This window comes from Danaus plexippus, chromosome 5 (genome assembly GCF_018135715.1).
Source record: "Danaus plexippus chromosome 5, MEX_DaPlex, whole genome shotgun sequence".
Lineage (NCBI taxonomy): Eukaryota > Metazoa > Arthropoda > Insecta > Lepidoptera > Nymphalidae > Danaus > Danaus plexippus.
In genome coordinates, this window is record NC_083539.1 from 5,993,615 (window position 1) to 6,013,483 (window position 19,869).

Genomic DNA, 19,869 nt, shown 5'->3' on the forward strand with positions numbered 1-19,869 from the left:
TAGAGCGAAGAGTGAACCTCTGGAAGGGTACGCTTGAGAACGGTGGTCTTAAACTAAATGTGACGAAGACCGAGTACATGGCTTGCGGAAGCCCGGACTCTTGCACTATCCATATAGGACCTGAACCAGCCGTTAAGTCGGAAAAGTTCAGGTACCTTGGATCTATTCTGCATGAGTCCGGAGGCATCGATCACGATGTCCAAGCCCGGATCAGCGCTGCTTGGGCGAAATGGCGTGAGGTCACAGGTGTGGTCTGCGACCGCAGAATACCTACCAAGCTCAAGGGACTAATATACAAGAGCATAATCCGACCGGTTCTCTTATATGGAAGCGAATGTTGGCCAACTCTGTCCAGGCACACTCAGGAGCTTCACGTCACGGAGATGAAGATGCTGAGGTGGATGTGTGGCGTAACGCGGGCTGACCGTATACGTAACACATTTATCCGAGGTAGTCTTGGAGTCCGTGACGTAGCGGATAAGCTTCAAGAGAGTCGCCTGAGATGGTATGGCCACGTTGCACGCCGGCCTGAGAACTACGTCGGAAAAATTTGCCTTGATATGACGGTCCCTGGAGCAAGACCCCCAGGACGCCCAAGAAAGCGATGGCTGGACACCGTGAAGCAGGACATGAGAGCCAATGGACTTACCACCGCGGATGCTAAAGACCGTGCAAAGTGGAGGAGTTTGAGCAGGAAGGCAGACCCTGGCTAATGCTGGGATAATTGCCAGGAAGAAGAAGAAGAATGGACTGCTATTGGACATACCGTGCCAATATCCAGAAGATAGATAAAACACGCAAACCCGTATTTCGACACAGCTCCTAAATATAAATTTTCGAGTACTAACCCCAACATAGGAGTGCATTATATTCGTTTCCGAGACATCCGATACAATTAGAATCTTCTTTAATTAAGGGACGACTATGAATCATTCGCACGTGGCGCAACGAGTTTTCGACTTGTATACGCTTTTCCCTTAACTCAACTTCTAGTATTGTTATGAATTACTCAAAAACAGGACGTATTGTAAACAGAATATGGCTCATACTCGATACCTAACAAAAATATGGTTTAGAGATGGAATAATATATGATTAATATTTATAAACATGGTTTATTCTATATATATATTTGTGAGAGACGTTTCTGTATAAATACCTAAATCATCCAATAGTAAGGAACAAACAAATTATATCACTTATAATAACCCCTAAATTGGGGAGCATTGTTTTCGCTATGCGTAACTAGGGTACACTACATAGGACCGAAATATTTAATTTATCCTAGAAATGTTACACTCTATTAAGATGCAAGGCGAGAATATTTACACCACCCCTTACATAGAAATACTTTAAATTCTCTCTGAATACGGAAGGGTTTCGATGGTGGCGGTATATTTATTTTAATGTGTTCTAATCGATTATGTAAGTTTGCCAGCAAATATCCATTATATGTAAATAGAAAATAGTATCGAGTTACATAAAACACCAAAGATAGAAAGGTGAAATCCCAAAAAATTGGTCAAAAAATAGATCATCCAAACGAGGTGTGAGGCAGTCCAGCAGAGTCTATCCGTCGGGAGTTGTAATTCAAGTGACAAATATCGAAAGCCACAATTCATATTTCTGCTATCTGTGCTGTGTCGCCATCTGCCGCAGGGACGCTATTGGTTCTCCATCAAGCGGGTGTGTGATCTATTTTTGTTGGAAATAAAACATTGTTTTTTTCCTCTGGGAAATGTTTCATAAGTATTTTAGGGTCGCTACGTGACGTGTTATTTTGGGGAGTTGTAGTTTTTAGACGGTCCACCGAAATAAATGTAATTTGTACTATGTGGCTGCGACGGATATTCCAGTTATTTATAGAGCAATTGGAGAATATAAATAATGCATTGCCACATTAATAAAAGTAATTTAAATTTCCAATATAAAAACAGTAACGTCAGAAAATAGTGCGTCGCGATACAGAGCGTATACATTATCGAGATCGAAAATTTCACGTGCCCATATAATTTTAAGCTCGTAAAGCCCGGACAATAATTCACCGGGAGCATTTGCGGAAAATGCATTTTATTGTTAAAACGTGAATTTTATTTATCGACGACAGTAGTGGGGGGTATAGTGGGGAGGGCGTGATTTGCAGTACCGGCTCATCGAATCCACCCTTTGGCACGGATTATTTATACTAAAGGTAATTTTCCCGGTTCATTATTGGGAAATGCAACATTTGTGCATTTCATGCGCTGTCATTTGCAGTTCATTAAAAATGAGACTCGCTCTTCATCGTTGTACGGCTTTTATTTCATTCTTATCTACAAGATATTTTCGGTAATATATTATGAGAGAGACATTTAAACGTAGTCAAAATAATTTTGTTTTAAAATGTTTATATTTTTACTGCAACATTTAAGATAAAAAAAAAAATCGTTTTGTCACATGAATCCAACAAATCAAATTACACGGCAAATTTAAACGCTCGTTCAACAGGGAATAGTTACTATATCTACGCCGCGTAAAGGCGGTCCTGTAGATAATAATCACAATTGAGTTAAGAAACGCCCGTATCAATAGTTTATGATAGCAAATGTGTATGAATTAATATCTTGTTTCTATTTTATAATAGCATTTATTATTAACATATTATGATTGTTTTACTATTCTATTATATTCACATTAAGTCTCATTTTCAGTTCATCAATGCCTAAGGAGCCGAATCAATTTCTAAGAGTAATAAAAGCAACTCAGAACTCAACTCAATGAAAGTCGTTAGAGTTTTCTTTCTTCATTTACTGTTTACTCTTGCTGGATGAGAAAGGAAAATAAAATGCAACTCTTTTAAAAGCTATTTAGTTGCTATCCCTAGATAGCGTCTACCGCAGCGCTTCGTTTTTTCCCGCTGAAAAGCCAATTTGGAATGAATCACAGTAACAGTGGCCGGCATCTGTGCTAATTTACCTACGGGCGGACAGTCTAATGCGACTCGTTGGCTCGTAAATATCGAATCGCGACCGAGCACCGAATATCGAAAGCCGGCATTAGTCGGATACAGCTAATACACACGGGGCACGCGCGATAAATTATCGCATGTTCATTTGGCCCCGATGTTTAATCTGTCCAGCGATAGGTACCTACTGCTGTTTTGAGTTTCCAATGTAGTTCTGCAATGTATTAAATTTTATTTATTGATAGTCATTAATTCCTGCATATTCTATAATAAATAAAGCAACAGTACGGAAAACAAAACATCCTCGTAGTTTGATCTTTTAATGAAAAAGTTACAAATGTACGTTTAAAATAAACATTCTATAGTAAACAACTAAATGTCTTTCGTTTTCTTTTTCATCTTTACACTGCTTTCTAGCCAATAAGACACAAGCAGATTCATTAGCCTCTTCTATTGCATTATCCCCAAGAACACCAATGACTTTTCACCTAATAAACTATAAAGGTGTCACAAGATGGCAGTTTTATCAAATCACAGTGACGTGAACACGTGGTCACCATGTCCAGTGTCGTAGTACACAGGCTGTTCTGTCCGTGGTACAGGGCCTGAGTGATATAGGAGCAGTTTCACTACCAGTAATAAAAGCATTATTTTACAATAATATATACAATTAAAAGCTTAGTATTATTTTTAAATGAATAATATGAATATAGAACAGAATTACACATAATTAATGTGACATTAAGCGTCATATTTTTCTACAACCAATAAGGAGACATAAAAACTGTCATATATAACCAGTGTCTTATCAAACACCTTTTGATATGCAATAATGGAGGCAATGTATCAAACTAGCTATCTAAGTTAAACGCAATTTGAAGTATGGCGGCTCTTAAGGCTTCCACCCCCGAAAAGAAGGTGGTGGGTGTGAGCCTTATCGCGGAATTGCAGGCACTCCACCCGTTTACCTTAAGATCTTTAATATTAAATAATATACTACAGTTGAAGTCAGTTATGCTTTATTGGCTTTATATTGGATTACAGTTAATATTTGTGAAACAATTTAATCTTCCAACAGAAATGAATTCCGTAACTGAAGCATATATAAACATTATAAGGATGCCGGTCGCAGAGTGGTCGTGCCAAAATCTGACGGTTTAATAAAGGATGTTATAGACGTCAGACTTTATACTTGCAAATGTTGTTAAAATTATGTAGGAACTTTTGCAAGTTCATGTATCTATACATCCGCGTGTCGGCATGCGATGCGTGCGCCACGGGGAATGAAGACGTTAAATAATTTAGTTGGATGGTTGGATGGTCGGATGCTTGGTTGGTATGACTGGTTAGTGGGATGCATGCTTTATGCACGCGAGCCTTGCTCTTTTAATTTAAGGCACCAAATAAATATGTATTTGTAACTTTTATTATTTATTGCTTATGAGTATTAAGACTGCATTTTAATAAATATGACTTACATAACTCGTATATGCTAATAATATTAAGAAAGCTATTAAATTATAAATGGCGAGAATATGATTCATTGAAATCACAATTACAGTAATTAATAAATATATGGAAAAATAATATAATTGTCCAATTAAATGTTATCAACACCACGGTGCGGTTAATGGTGTTTTTTTTTGTTGAGGAAAAAATGTACAAAGTAGATATTTTAATGATAGTTATGAAAAACTTGTTACGAGAACAAAAATATTGACGTTAAATTTATTATAATGTTGCAAAACCTTAATCACATTTTGTAATCTTTATCTTATCAACAATCAGTCTTTATTCAGCGCCAGGATAGTTCAATTTCACGAGACCGAGGACGCTACAAGTAAACACTCACAAGGATTAAGTTCAAGTGTGAGCTCTCGTGGCTTATTGTAAACAAATCAACACCGTAATAACATTTTGATTTATTTTAATTATATTTTCATCTTTATCCATAATTTTATAATAGCTATTAACCAGTAAAATAAGTCAAAGAAATTGTAAATTGTGAAGCTTTATATTATGATTTCTTTCCTATATTATGTTTAAAACAACATCACCATACTTGCTATTGTTTCTCTGAACGAAGGACCGTCATAAAGCACAGAGGCTCACCGTGACATCACGTGGGCGCTGATATACGACCAGCTTTATATTGTTTTCTAATTACTCAATAGGCTTATTAAAATTTAATTTAACGCCTCTCAAACATTTGTACCAAACAATGGAGCGCGCCTTTTTAAAACTAATAACGTAACTTAATTATCCGCAAAATGCAAACACCTATCAATTCTAAAACCTGGAACGCATTATGCGGTTATCTACATTTAATAATGTGAAAATATGTACCTAATTTTAGATTTTATCCAGTATAATATCAAATTTATGTATAATTTTATTGACCCCGGTTACACACTATTTTAACAGCGCACCGCACATTACCCAAAATTAGAATTTATTGCGCACGCAATGAAGTGACTTAGTCGTTTGGCCCTTGGCAGAAACGTCCCTATAGTATATGACAAATAAGTTACCAAGACGGGAAGGGAAATCTTTACTAATTTAACTAATGGAATTATATGACACATTAGTATAATTTGTCATGTTGTACCAAATTTGGTGAATGTTGTGGGGTTACCGAATTGTCATAAATATAGATAGTAAATTCGATTTAAAATTGTCTAGTGTCTACAGCCAGTACTGAATGTATTGAATGTTGCAATAACGTAAGTAGTATAGAGGCACACGTGACCGCAACAGATAGATCGTTCTCTTGTGTATTGCTAATGAGATTTTACTATGTAGCTCTACCACAAAATATATGTTTCTAGTTGAACAAACCGTTTTATTTAAATGTATACTAAGAAATTTTACTTTCATTGTAACTTTTCTAAGAAATCTCACAATTAAGTGAGGAAACCTAATTTAAATAAATTGTACATAGTGGGGCACCTAATATGTATCTATTTATTCTATTTTTTTATTTAAATATAACACTATTTTTTTATTTAGATATAACAGCACTCATACGTTAAAGTGAATGACAATAGAATCATAACTACTAATCTACAACTAACCACACTATTTTGACATTCATATTGTTGAACTTCTCTTGGTTAACTTAATTCCAAATTATAACATTAAATATTAGAATTGAAAAGTATGAAATCAAGAAGGTAGGTTCACAATAGTTACAACTCATATCTGATCTCAATAACCTGTCAAGGGTCAGAGCATATAAGCTAATTTATTGACTGCATTAACCATCATCAGCTATATGTTGACTGGGATTTCGGTAATAGTTAACTCAAATATAGCGAATTAAACTGTTATAATGGACAATCATGCGTGATGATATGTTCCTTGTAAATTAATTTTCGTTAGTAACATTCATTATGAAATGATAACAAAAATAGTTTGATATTTTATACGTTTAAATTTTTACTAATGCTAATTAGATAGGATTAATGATGTGTTACGCATAGGTACATAAATTTCGTGCTTATTATATGCCAATAAACAAACCGCCGTATTGTACAGATCGGACGTTTCGCTGGCGGGCGATGGAGGTAAAGGGAGATACCACCCTCCACAAAATTATGTACGACGAACTGGGACTAATATATCAAGGGGAGGATGTGCCAGACTAAGGAGACTGGGTATTGTGGGGTGGGCCGGCGGAATACTTAAGAACCCTGTGACACCCTATTAAAACACACGACCTGCATTTTTAGGTAGACTATTTAATTTGGTATCAAAGTTATTGTTGGGGAAAATCACCGTAACGTTTTCTGGTAGATGTTCTAAATAAAGAAACAGATGGTCTCAATGTTTACAGCTTATTGATAACTTTGTTTGTTAGCTATAGCGAAAATAACAGCAGCATTTCATTCGCTCGCAACATAGTCGTGATATGGATCGGCTACATAAATAACATCAATATACAGTAGTCTTTGAAGATTCAAATGAATTAACAGTCAACAGCTAAATGAACTCGCCGGGATCTCTTGGCGATTTATTTCCGTTCCGAACTAAAGTCATAGTGTAAATATTTTAACGCAAATATTGCTCCGGTGCAGCTTAAACGGTTGCAAGCGACCGATATTACAACGAAACGAGGCGTGAAACACGCGGCGCCCGGGAACGCATCCGGAATCATAATTCCAAAATAACTTCCATCCGTACGTAAACCCCTCCCACCATTGCTCAACCCCGCACTTTTTTTGGATAAACTGGTTTCCCCGCTCCGACGTTAATTCCCAAGATAGACATAATTTGGAATTGGATCATCTATCCTGCCTGCCTTCAAACAAAAATAAGTTAAGCGCGCCGTACATCAGATTTATATACACATTTTATGTTTATATTGATGTTATATGTGTATCAATATAATAAAAGATTCATTTGTAAAAAGTGTTTGACTATAAAATCTTTGTTATGGAAACAAATAATATCAATTTGTAAATAAAAGTTACTAAAAGGTTAACCGCCATACAATTAATTTTACGAGCGATCCTTACGCCTGCCAGGTCATAAAACGACTCATAAACATGCTCGTCCATTCATAAAACACTCCACTCTATGTTTACTTACCATTTTAAATGCAAATACGATAATATTGGAGGTGTGACGTCAATCTGAATAATATTTACTTTTTACACAGTTTGAAACTGTATCTCTTTATCATTAGAAATAATATAACCAAAATTATTTGAGAATACGCAAAGAAATTTGATGTTTCGCAGACTCGGGGAAGATAAATAATATGAACATTTTTTATTTTACCTTTGACAGTTTAATCCAATTTCTTTCCTTATGGCCCGCCCAAGGGATAGGGGAAAATTTGTCTTTATAATTGCTTTTTTGATACTTTCCGTTTTCATATATTTTGTGAAGAATCCCCAAACACCAATTTGTTGAACTTCCAAATGCCCTTTAATAAATACATAATTGATATGAGTTAATATTTAATTTAATCTAAAGTAACATAAGCAGTTAATTTATGAAAATTATATGCGAATGAAATTTTTAATATATATATACATATCTAATGCATTAATTTGTAGCGTTAGGAACGTCAACGTAGCGAGGTCACTGTGGCAATTCTTTTTATAGCCAACTAAGAAAATTGGCTCATTAATCTTAAAGATAAATGCTAAGGGCGTATTAGTCCCGTCTTATCAGCCAAATGTACGAATGAAAGTGTGGATACCTTATCACTAACTTTATCCAATATATTTAGAATCATATATCACGTATGGGTATTTTATTTTTCGCGTCTTTATTAACTTGAATTATCCCAAAAAGATTTCTGCCGATGAGACTATTTGAAATCATATTTATCATAGTCTTATGAAAATCTCTGGATTTATATTTACATTTAATCATTTTGGAATAAACTAAGCTAGTTCATGTTAAAATCTATTTCCCTGCACCCTATAAATGGATGGCATCTTATTTAAAAATGAGCTGGAATAAAGAAATAAGCAAACCAGACCAAAACCAGCTTAGGATGAGTTTCCTAGAACAATGTCCATAACATTGTATAGTAGCAAAAACAAAGAAACCAACATTGATAGGGTCATCTGAATATTTATTTAACTTATAATGTTAAAGTTGAATTATTAAAATTTTGAAAAATAATAATATACTTTGATAAACATTCTTAATATTAAAAGGAAATATATATTTAAAATATCTTATTAGTATATAAAGTAAATTATTATTAGTATAGGCATGAATGGCGTGCTTAAAAACACTATCAATACGTTATTTAAGTGAATGTGTATACTGAAACACATAAATTAAACTGTGTCTCTATGTCAGCCCATTCATTTCATAATACTTTATTATGCAATCAGTAATACTCTTGTTATTTTTATTTAGATCTTAAAAGATATAATATCGCTATTAGAAGAGGACGGTGAAAAAACTAGTTGTTTAGAACGTAGGTACATATAAAGTCATATATAAATCAGCAACATCCGCATTCTGAGTGAGAAAAATGCAACTGGAAAATAAATAATTCACACCTCATCCTGTTGGCTAGTTAGATCATTGCATCTCGGTATTTATGCGACACAGCACAGATCATTCGATAATCATCTGGAAACGGCATTCTATCATTTCGGTCCAGCGATGTTTATTTCTTCAGTGAAATACAAATGAGCGGTGTGCTAGTGAGGTGATAAATCTTGTCGATGTCTCGGCGTGTCGCGCGTCGGTTTAAAACCTCGATAACCGACACTCACACACCAACCCGAGCCAACAATAACCTCCGCTTTGTTTTATTTGAGTTCCATCGCCCTGGCCAGATATAAGCCAAGTATTTTATGCATAAAAATATCGATATATAATTGCTTCATTACGTCCCAGGGTTTCTGAATAATATATGTGGGAGTCGCTTATAGGTTGCTCCCGAGGATTTGTCTTAGTCACAGAGGTTCTTAAATAATGTCTAACATTTAAGAGAAGCGTACCAACTTCAAATGAAGGTTACATTAAAATACCATTGATAAAAACTTTTTATTTTTATACGACCCTGGTTTTTCCATCATTTCTTACTGGTCCAACACGCCCACTATTTCATTAGAAGCTTACTCCAGCTTTATTCTACTTATTATATTCTAATAACAGCACCGATATGTGTAATTATATTAATGATATTATAATAATTATATATAAAGGAACACCCTGTGTTTGTTCTGTAAGCGTTCTCGTTCCCTGGTGTCTGTCAGGCCAGTGTTGCTATCGTTGTATCTGTGTGTCACGGCGTTGCTTTATGGTGCCAGCTCGGGAGTAATATTTCACGAGGATCGCACACCATGATTCATTTCCAGTCACTTTTTACATTTCGAATGTTTCTTTAATGAAGGTATGGAGATAATAGAATTTAAAAATGAATTCTCAATTTATTTGCATCTCATTAGCGTTATCTTATGTCTTATGACGGCCGTTTGGTTGTAAATAACTGTAATTAAACGTAATAAGACTTCAAGAATCGTATCGAGACTAAGGAACTGTATCGTAGTTGAATACGTGAGCCTCAAATTGCGAGCGCGCTTGTCAGTTATAATTGGCTGAACTTGTTGGTCGAGTCGTAGTATTTTTTTTTACTTTTTCTCCCTACAATGACATTACTCTTCGTCTCCCACGAGGGACGTAAATTGCGGACATAGAGGCCATGGAAACAAGCATTGACGTGACGTATGAATACACGAACATGTTATGTTTTATTAAAATTCAAATTTCAAATGGAATTTAGTAACCGCGTCGGAGCGTTTCAATTACGTTCACATTCCAAATTAAGTTTATTATATTTACTTTACGAATTAGATATAGGTACATACGTTTCAGAATTAATTTATAAAAGTTTTGTTTGTTAATAGAATTTATAAATATCTGTTCAGCTTTATTGCGTTAAATACTGTACATACCTTATACCTATATGAATGCGTTCTGTTGTTGGTAGTGTTATTCATCGTCCGTCCAGTGTGTTCAGTGAGCTCGGTGCGAATCTTTACATAATTCATAACCGTTTATGCATATCGGACCAATTGACACATGTAACACTTGTATCGTTTGCGTTTTGTTTTGTGGATTTATAGTTTCACCTTCAGTTCGTGCGGGGAGAATATATTTTTGATACGACGTGTTTATTTTATTTAATCCATGATAGAAGCGTATAGCGTTTGTGGAGAATAATTATATTTTATCTTTTTATCCATAAAATTTTGTCATTTTGCAAAAGCCGCTTCGCTTGCAGATATTAATTATATAAAAAAGCAACAGCTTAACTTAAGCCTCACCAAACATTCTGGATCTTATTTGCTAGCTAAGCCAAAAATATTATGTGAATATTTTTAACGGACAATAATTAGTTATTATATTCAAGTGTTGTGTTAACAAAAATTTTGTAACTGAACAACAACAACAAGCGTTTTTTGTTTGTTTGTAGTTAGATACCTGTACAAATTGCGATATATTATAAGTAGGTATAATAATTCAGAAAACTTATTACCACTTAAATAAATTTCCTTCCATTTACCACGAGGTAATAAAGATTTGGCTTTTTTTGCAACTGAGTTTAATTAATGTCTTTTTTCTTTATAATTGTATGCTGGTAAAGTTTATGAAGGTGTAAAGTTTAGTTTTCAGTTAGTTACTGGTCTTAATTAGGTAGCCGTCGCGGTACTTTTAATGGCTATTTTCTTTGTTCAAGTAATTGTTAAGTGGCTTTGTTGCTTTAATCAACTTTTACTGCGTTATAACACTTGCCTTTGAAATTTGACGTATTTTTAAAAATATTTGACACTCAAATCTATAACATGCAAAAAATAATTACAACATAAATGCATTTCATTTCCGTGGACGCTCTCACTTTTCAGCACACGTTTGAACTTTCTTCACCCTTCCTTGATTTGCACTTTACATTATAACCTCTCGTTGAACCTTTACTATTCTAAATTTGGACGTAAGAATATATAATTTGAATGATACTATGGTTTCCGGATATAAAACAAGTGCTGCTCTCGTATGATTGAGATCACGGTTGCTATAAAATAACCTTAATAACGTTTCATTAATATGTGCTATGGCGAAAATCTTAGACATATAAATTAGTGGTCAAGACATATGATGTTAAAAACTTATAAGTTATTTTAAATATATTCTTATTTCAATGAATCATGAAAAGAATAAGTTTATATATATAAAAATAAAATAGAATGGTACTCAACTACAATTTCCTAAAATCTTTTTGACATGATTATATTATTAAATGTCCTATCATATCATCATCAATAAATTAATGGTTTCAAAAACTAACATTAGCATATAAAGTAGGTACTTACCTACCTATCAGCCTACTGTTTAATTACGACTTTAAAAAGATAAATATTTCCATGCCGGTTATCATGAGAGAGTTTTTAAATATATTCATGAAAAGATAGTACAGATAATGAGAAAGCTATTATTTCCGTCGTTACTTAAATCTCTGATCCGTCACGCTTGCCGTTAATAAATCCGGATACCCTTTAAAGATACCCTCCTAATATAAATAAAGTAGGCGTCGTTAAAAGTTACCGTAAAAAAAATCGTATATTTTCCGGTATTTTTAAACCGCACTCCCAAAGGTTTCCGGTTTCATAAATATGTAGATATGGGCACCTGGGCTAAGCAGTTAAGCGACCAAATTTAGTAAACCAATTTATCTAAATAGAAACATTTTGCCCGTAAACAAACCAGCCTTCTTTGCGTACCTACGCCTGAAAAGATTTGTGACGCTTCGTGCTTTAGCATAAGTAGCTTTAATATTTTGTGTGCAAAGGCCGTAAATAAAATTCTATCTCACGATTACACTTGTAGACGGAAACAATGTTAATATTGATATTAATTTTCCACAAGAAGCACAAATTGATTTTAATTTAAACCAATCTTAACATGATTGTCATTTCAATATAATTTTATTATGAGTTATTTATTGTTCTAAAAGTAAACTATACCCATTAATACTTGTCAACAAACAATTTCTAGTTGCGATCTAATTAAATGCAAAACAGATATGCAATTATCTTATTACTCATTAATTACTCAAATATAAACCGATAATAATTGTCTATCATGTTTTATCATATTATCGCTATGTTATATGTTAGCGATATATAACAAACAATTTATTGGCCCGTTCATGACACGTCTATAAATAAATTTTAATAAAATATTTATTAATGAAATGAAGATTGATTTATAGTAGGTACCTATATAAAAAATATACTATAGTATAATACCGGTTATAAATTATTTAAAATGCCTTATTTTATGAACTTTACAAGTGACATGTAATAAAAATATTTGGATATAAATGGAATGATCAATCATCCGTCCTATAAATTCTATTTGCGTTTCTCAGAAATTGCGCCGTTGGCTCTCAGGCCTAACGTTTAACTCAACACTCCGTACAAAATGTACATTATCTCATTCACACATTACATAACTGTGAAGCGCAGGTGTTAAAAGCGTATTACAGCAAACAAACAGGCGCTAAGCTTACGGATTCGACCAGCGAATGGTCGAAGATTAGCTCGCGGACTTACGGATCATAATTATATATTATACAAAATGTTGCTAAGACTTAATTATGTTGCGATAACATTACCGGAGCGGACGTTAGAAATATTATCACAGAGGTCGCCCGTAAACAACACCAAACGTAACTAGTGTTTGAAAACTTTATTGTCTCCAGTTTTGTATAAACATACCCACTCATGAAGGATGTGTAATTACACGTATAATAATTATAAAATACTTGTTAATGTTAAAAAGTCGTATTACCTTTTTTATTAGCAAAAGTACTAAACGTTTTTACGGTTTGTTTTTAGTATGACAGGTAATGTTGACATGTAATAGTTGTACACGCGTCAACCACACATCACAGTATGCTGGTATAGGCGTGCCAAGTTTTTCTCGGAAACTAATCAATAATGTGGAGAGGTTCTCATTGAAAAGCGAGTGCTAAACAGCGTTTAAACACGCTAACTTTGTTTTATTAGAAATGCATTTTTTATGTACGAACTATTTGCATTTTATAAAACACCTTCAGTGTTCCGTAACGATATGCTCGTAGGACTAGTTTAATAAACATTTTAGCTAGGTATATATATATGTATATAAATTGTGCGAAGACTGAGATTATGTTGTTTATCCTGTGATAGCGTTACGCAAACTTTGACAATATCCATGACGCACCTACCCCGGTCCGGTTAGCGTTTTCGTTAATTCTGCGTACAGCCGGGCAACTTGAATTTGCATTTTGCACGCGTGATAAGTATCCCGGATTACACGGGATTCCCACCAACAGCCTCTGTTTGTTTGAAATAAAGGGCTGTTAAACTTTTTTCATGGTAATTTGGGTAACCTTCAGGAGTAACGGTCGCTGTAAATTTGTTTAAGTAGGCTTAGAACGTCCACTTTGTTAACGTCCGTTATGGGGAAATATCTAATTCTTTTACATTTCCAATTATAAACTCAATTATAGTAGAATAACAGGAAACTGTCTAATGACCTCATAAATTATTAATGATATGATGTCCAGAAAGTCGGAAGTTGAGAGTATTTTTCGTTCGTGATTAATGCAACCACCACAAATGCAGCCCGGCTGACTTCCAAAATTTCCACACTAAATCTCGTCTTTCGTTTCGCTTCTTTTGCCCGAGGAGGACTTGGCAGCGTATTTTATCTCTGTAATGCAAGCTTTGCACTGTAAGTAAATAGCGGTTGTATATTATATTCTTAAAGAAGTCTATAATGCACTGAGGGTATCACTTAAACTTTGGGAACGTATTTAACTATTACCATCGCATTTTTAATATTCTTTATGTACTTTAGGTTATCGTTATAAGTACACACATACAGTCTCATACAGTTAACAATTATTTGAAGCAATCTTAATTTTAATATCATCATATCAATTATTTATAATAGCTCCCAGCAAACTATCAACATTTATTATGTGAGTAGGTGATATGTAGGTATATGCGTTGGATATATACCTACAACCAAATGTTATAGATAAATATTTTTACTGTGGGTTTGCGATGGTGTCTGTAGTCTTCACTATTTACGATTCAGAATACAGTGCGAGGTTCAACTTTTACAATATCGCACTATTCCACTCCAAGTTTTATCTCAATCTTTAACTTCAAGCACCTAAGGAATATTCAACGGTCGACTAGGACAGTGCTGAGAAAAATTGTTTCCTCTTAGGTGTAACTTTAATAATTTTTTATTTGTATTAAAATTTTCATTTGTTTCATCCGTTACCTAAGCATTGTTCAGTTACTATAAGAAATAAATATTTTAATGTTTCTATAAATACTTAACTTAAATTTTAATTATAGATTATATTTTATAAGTGTCGAATTTTTAAATATGATTAATGTGTAGGTACATCTAGTCATAATTTAAACTGTCTCTAACGCATGCGCTCTCCGACGGCGCGCCTCCATTTTGATCCGTCGGTATTTAAATAAATGTAAAATGATTGAAATATGTTATATAATATATTAAAGGAAAGATAAATTCATGTTACCATTATTCTTTTATGTAAACCAAGAAAAGAAATTAAGTGAATTTTGTACAAAAATCTCTAGGGTCAATACAATCTTAACCTCAAAATTATTATTATGATTTTATATTATAAATATTTAATATCGACGTTTAGCTATTTATATTGCTTCTAATGTACAGGCACAATATTCTTATGTACGATTTGTAGCCTAGTATCAAAAATCTATGTACCTAGTTTCACTCAAAGTTGTTTTCTTATTAGAAGATAAGCAGTTCATCCATAAAATAAAAATATAATACTAGTGACTACATTTAATAATATGAAATCTGAGCAGCAAATTAAAGTCGAATATACGTAATAACTAAAATTACATTACGGTAATATTCAAAACAATCAACATGTCTGAACTTAGCTTGTGTAGTTGTTTGTTGTCCTATCGATTTAAATAACGTGGAACCAACATTTTAAAGCCATACTTGCCTTTAATAGGTAAAAAACACGCAATATATCACATTTATCACATAAAACTATAGAAAAAACAGGTGAAAATTAAGAAAAACTCACTAAAACAATACGGAAAGCGTCTCCAAGCGCCTTTAGCATTAGTTCAGATAGGTGGCGGGGCAGTAGCAAAATTTAATATGGCGATGGCTTCCCGCGCTGGGATTGGTCAACGCTCCGTACTGCGTGAAGTTAGCTCGGACGTGTGAGCGGGACAGATTTATTTGATATCGTTATGTTGATGAAAGATAGAAAATATGTTCCAAGGATGACATTCGTACGCTGGCGTCGTTCAAACCGGTTCCATCAGAGGCGGTTACAGTGTGCGTATGTGTCGATGGCAGCCGCAGGTAGAACACTGAACGCTACCTATTTATAATGACGAATTGGAGCGAGGCGAGCGTGCTTCGTATGAATTAAAAACTGAATTTTTAATTTCAATTTCTCTTTTTTGCAGGTACTTTTTTATGAATGTCAGAGTGGATGCGCGATGAATAAGTATAATTTTAGTAATGAAGTATTTTATTTATACAGCGATTTGACGATCAGTCTGTAATTGGTTCTGTGGACGACGTAGGTAAATATGTTAGTAGTACTTATTATTTACTCATATTGGAGAGATATACCTATTATATTAGACTAAATATTGTTCGAGGTACCTACAGTTTCAGATCTGTTTTTATGTTCAGCGTTACTTCCAGTAATGTCTTACAAAATGTCTTGAGCCAGTATTTTTAGTTTTCAAATACATATTCATACTCAAATGTTGTCATTACAAAATAACAATGGTAAACCATTGTATTATAATTAATTATAATCAGTCATAAAAATAATTCTAAGGATTATAGTATAATTATTATAATTAGAACGGCTCAGATGGCGCCACTTGCAACAATATATCAAGAATTGTATAAAAAAATATTAATTTACATAGAAATTTTAATTGAACGTTGAAATGTTTATGAATTACTTTTAAAGTTTCTAACTTGTATCGTTGCATATAGTAGTAGGTATATATCATATAATATGTAGGTATACCTATTACCTACCTTCGTATGTTGTTATACAAACTATTAACTGAAAACTAATAAAACATAGGTATATTAAACTAGTAACGTGATTATTGTTGTGAAAGTTTTGATCAATCCGTTTGTTTTTCTCGGCATCTATAAAACCCTTTTATTTGGTCAATTGTGAAGAATTTATTAAAAGCAGTAATGTAGTTATTCACTAAATTTATGCAGGTTAAACACGAACTTTCAATCGCAGTTTATTCACATACCTACTATGAAATTGGCAGAATATAAGGCTGTATAGTTTGCAGATAGGTATCAAATTATGTCATTTAGGAACAGATTTGACATTTGACTCGTTATATGTACCTATCCAGAAACTTTTAACTCCAAATAAGAGCAATGAGCGCTGATATTTTTATGACAATAATATTAATTTCGTCCTAGTTCCCAAATGAAATATAAGTAATGATTACTTCGTCATATTTTTTATGAAGATATCAAGTAGAAGCGAGAATACGTAGACCAAAAGAAAGCAAATACGTCCCAGAGCCAGTGGGTTAAGATAAATTTATTTTGTCGTGTTACTAGCAATAAATATGCTAATTCAACACTATACCGTCCGTATGTCGCCTAGAGGCCCGCCATTGAAAGAGTGAAAAAGATATCACAAAATTGCACTGCGCATTTCTCTTTTCAGTCATACAGCCTTCTAGTGTTGGTAGTATTGTTGAAAAGCTCACTCTGTTACTTTCTGTCGATGGTCGTTTATTTTTCTCGCGGATTTATCGAGATACGTCCTTCTGGAGCGTTGTATAGTTTTATCGACCTACCGTAACTACTAACCTAATAAATTTTGGTGTTTCGCAATGAATCCGGTGTACGAATGCATCGTCCCAGATACTGGACGAGTGTTACGGTTTAAGTCAAACGTTCATTTAAGTATTATGAGCCAAGTTATCCGTTATATATTTTAGGTATAAACAATCAACATTCATCAGTAACAAACTGAAACTTACTCCATTAATCTCGTCGGCTTAATATAAATTTCAAATTTAAGTAACAATGAACAACTTAATTTAGAAACTATCGGTATAAATAAATCATGAACTCGGCAGCAAAATTAAAACAATGAAAACCAATATTTAATTGATGGGCAAACCTTAATTAACTTGTAGTTTGCCGGCGAAGCCAAAAGTCCCACAGATTAAAGAAGCCATCTGCATTCGGTATTCAAATTATTTTTCAAACGTGTTCTTCGTTCTTTGAATAGGTCTCGTGGAAATCACTTCATCACACTCACTCCTGCGCATGGTGGATTCGTGCGAACGGCGCAACCCTTCCGTCGAGGCCGCTCGGCCTCCATAGGATAATATAACATGCGGACTCATATGGGCCCAAATAAAACGCTACAAAACGATGAGCATCACAAAAGTTTGCCTAAACTAACCTCGTTACGAGATTTCTGGATAAAAGAATACCGTTTTTCAGTATCGTCACGATTGTCCGTCCGATCGGATAGCTCGATCGCCGGTTTCATAACTACTGACATTTTTTATTATTTTGTTAAACAAACATGAAGAGCGTTTTAGTGCCGGTTCATTGTACAAGTGTACGGGGAAAGTTTGCTTTGTTGCGTTCGTCGGACAAAGGACATTACTTTTTTGAGTTATTGCGCAAGAGAAAGTCGCGATTGTTAGATAAAGGCTATTGTATCGAAAAGAATCGGAGAGTCAACGGCTTAAAGTTTTTTAGTTATGGAATAACCTAGCTGTAGATCGCATGTGTTTTGTGTAAATAAAGAAATGTCGTAGTGTTACCAATCCATATATTACGTACCTACCTAAAATTTTCAGGTAAGTCACTACCTATGTAGTATGTACATACTTTAAACAATTTGTACTTAACTATGCACGTCAATAGTCTTTAAGCAAGAAATTTTTTATAAGATAATTGTGAACATTTTATATATTGTATTAGAAAAAGCAATAAGTCTCATTTATGTCGTCTCAGAGTATAGAGAACATGTTGAATGTTACGCACATACAGACAAAGGAGGAGCTTAATTAAACTAGCGGAGCGGGGCAAGCGAAACGTAAGCATTTAATTTATATCCCTGCACTAACTCCACGAACAAGAGTCTTGTGGGATAAGTAACGAGCGGTAGCGATATACATACAACTATAATGTTAAATTGAAACAAACAAACAAAAAATAAAAACAGAGAAAATTATAAAAACGCTGGGTTTATATGCAATACAAGAAAGATCGATAATAATAAATAAACAAAAAATTACAAGAGTATCGTTTATGATAATCAACCGCTGGAAGCTTAACTTTCACACACCACTTCATTTTCGTTGTATTCCGATGTAGAAAAATGCGTAGCTGAACCGCTACTAGCATAAACTATTGTAATTACCTCCACTATTGACTTTGTAAAAGTGAAGTAATTGAAAGCTAAAAGGATTCGCCGGCGTCATTAAGAACTGCTTGCTCCATTTGTTATTGAATTATTTATTTATGGATAATAGAACTGATTTACATTATGCTAATGATTTAATTTACACTTCATCAACAGTGTTCAATAAATTAAGTAGTTCTTGTTAATGAATCGGCAAAAAACTACGCCTCAAGGTTTTTTATAATTGAAAATAATTGTTACATTTTAAAACTACCATGAGTACCTTGATGAGTACATTTACTTATTTTTCTTATGTTAATCCACGAATATCGAGGTATTATTAATTAAAAATAGTTATTAATATATAATTTGCATCCAAAATGAATACGACGTCCAATGGCCTCAGACAGAGTTCATATTTGAAATCATAATTTGAATCATTCCCTCGAGTGCAACTAGTAACAACAATAGATATACAAGTTTTAGCATCTTGATTTCCCTCTAGCCAAATTTCGAAGCAATATCGTCTTAACTCTATCAAATGATCGTTATTGCTCTCCAGCTATATACGTACTCTCCCGCAATTCCTTACTCTAAACGTATTTAATTTCATTCTTATCTATTGAACTAGCTCTCATAAACATACGTTATGCATATCAAACGTATAAAAAATAATCATCAGCATCTGTTAAAAGGAATTCACACAACGTTACAGACGGTTGTTCCTCTCAAATCTATTTAAACCTATTTATATAACCATTGTATTAAATTCACTCCAATTCTATAACACTCGGGAGTCTTCGCGTGGCTTGCCACGGACATCTCTGAATGCCACTACGTCTTCCCACCTATTCCCTTCCTAATTAAGTCCATACTAGGAGGCAACAATGGCGAACCTCCGATGCGCTCCGAGATATTCAAATATGTCTAAGGCCGCTATTATA

The 19,869-nt window shown here is 33.9% G+C and overlaps 1 protein-coding gene and 1 long non-coding RNA gene across 2 annotated transcripts in view; one reads left to right on the forward strand and one right to left on the reverse strand.

The window, feature by feature from the left end:
* LOC133320401 (uncharacterized) overlaps window positions 1–7,875 on the reverse strand; it is a 35,040-nt gene extending 27,165 nt beyond the window's left edge. Inside the window, exon 1 of the long non-coding RNA XR_009753772.1 lies at window positions 7,726–7,875. This is a non-coding gene — a long non-coding RNA (uncharacterized LOC133320401). The remainder of the gene's footprint in view (window positions 1–7,725) is intronic.
* The window catches only part of LOC116769200 (homeotic protein ultrabithorax), a 71,135-nt gene that overhangs the window by 30,661 nt on the left and 20,605 nt on the right, over window positions 1–19,869 (forward strand). The window lies entirely within an intron of this gene.